Source organism: Schistocerca piceifrons, chromosome 1 (assembly GCF_021461385.2).
Source record: "Schistocerca piceifrons isolate TAMUIC-IGC-003096 chromosome 1, iqSchPice1.1, whole genome shotgun sequence".
NCBI lineage: Eukaryota > Metazoa > Arthropoda > Insecta > Orthoptera > Acrididae > Schistocerca > Schistocerca piceifrons.
Window position 1 is genome coordinate 1,213,938,608 of NC_060138.1, and position 1,952 is coordinate 1,213,940,559.

The following is a 1,952-nucleotide window of genomic DNA, read 5'->3' on the forward strand; positions in this document are numbered from 1 at the left end:
AAATGGTCATGTAAATATTATACTTACAGGGGATATAAATATAGATTTATTAACAAATGATGTCAGCACCAAAAAGTTACATCGTCTGTGTGATGAATTTAACCTAATCCCACTCATTCGGGAACCCACTAGAGAAATTGGCAATAGTAAAACATGTCTTGGCAACATAATAACAAACATGACTCACCTACCCCACAGTGCATCGGTTTTAAAACTAGCCATCTCAGATCACCATGCAGTACAGCTTAAATTGGAACGCCATGAGGCCCCCACTGTCACCACAAAGCAACAGTTTGTAACTAAAAGAATAATGTATAATGACAACATAAATAGACTAAACTGAATGCTAGCACAAATAAAATGGTTTGAAAATAATAGCTTTTCATAGGATAACTTTGCTGCTGACTTCTATTACTGCTTTGATACCACATGCCCAGTTGTAATCACAAAAATGAAACAAACAAAAAATATAAACAAAAATATTTGGGTAAACAGTAATGTCACTGAAGCGAGGGAAAAATTAAAACTACTCCACAGTGCAATGCTGAATAATAGAGAGATTCCTGAGCTAAAGGAAGCCTTCAAAATATATCAAGCACACTATAAGGACTTACTTACACAGACCGGGAGCAACTATGTTGCAAATAAGCTTCAAAACTCACGCAACGTAAGTACTGGTATCTGGGCAGTCATAAACAGTTTTAGAACCTGCAATGACAAATCCTGTATGGACTTTACTATTAACCACAATGGCATGCTCATAAAAGACCAACTGGAAATTGCAAATATTTTTAATGAATATTTTTCTTCTGTAGGGGAAGCCATAAATGACAAACATAAAAACATGCACTACAGTTTTAAAGGTAATACATGTGACCATAGTATATATCTAGCCCCCACAAACTGTGCAGAAATAATGGGCATCATTAGCTCTCTAAAACCCTCTAATTCAGCTGGGCATGATGGCCTAAATACTAATGTTTTAAAAGCCTGTAGCCAAAATGTCTCTGTACCTCTGTCTCCAGCAGTCAACAATATAATAGAATCAGGTACCTTTCCAGACAGACTAAAAATAGCACAGGTAACACCCATTTTTAAGAAAGGTGACAACAACAAAATAGAAAACTACAGACCAGTCTCAATCCTTCCTGTCTTTTCCAAAATAGTTGAGAAAGTTATATACAACAGGATTATAAACTTTCTTAACAAACACAACCTGATGTTCGAAAATCAAAATGGATTCGTAAAAGGTAAATCAACTAGTACTGCAGCTGTTCAACTAATTGAAGAGGTGTTAGGGGGTATCGAAAGCAAGGAACATGTGGCAGGTGTATACCTAGACCTGGAAAAAGCCTTTGATTGTGTGAACGTTGACATCCTATTAGAAAAGCTATGGAACATGGGCATTAGAGGCGCTGCTTATGACCTAATAAAGTGTTATATGAGCAATAGAAAGCAGTTTGTTCTACTTAAAACGGAAAGTGGTGTCTACAAATCAGAGATCACTTGCATAAAATATGGGATGCCCCAGGGCTCGGTCTTGGGCCCCCTTCTGTTCTTGATCTATGTAAATGATATTAAATACTGTACTATAATCTCCAAAATTGTTCTGTATGCCGATGACACGTCCATTGTATGTAAAAAGGAATCACGTAATGAACTAGAGGCCGAGTGTAATAATGTGACAAAAGAAATTGTTCAGTTTTTTAATGAAAGCCACTTAAATGTAAGCACCAGTAAAACATGTCTGATGGAGTTTAACAAAAGTAGTTTGAATAATGAAATTAAATTATACATGGGCAACAAATTGGTAAAGAAAGAGTCTAGTGTAAAATTCCTTGGCGTAACAATCCAAAGCAACCTGAAATGGGCACACATATTGACTCTCTAGCAACTAAGTTGTCAAAAAATATATTTGCAATCAGTACTATTAGCAAGTTCTGTAGAGACAC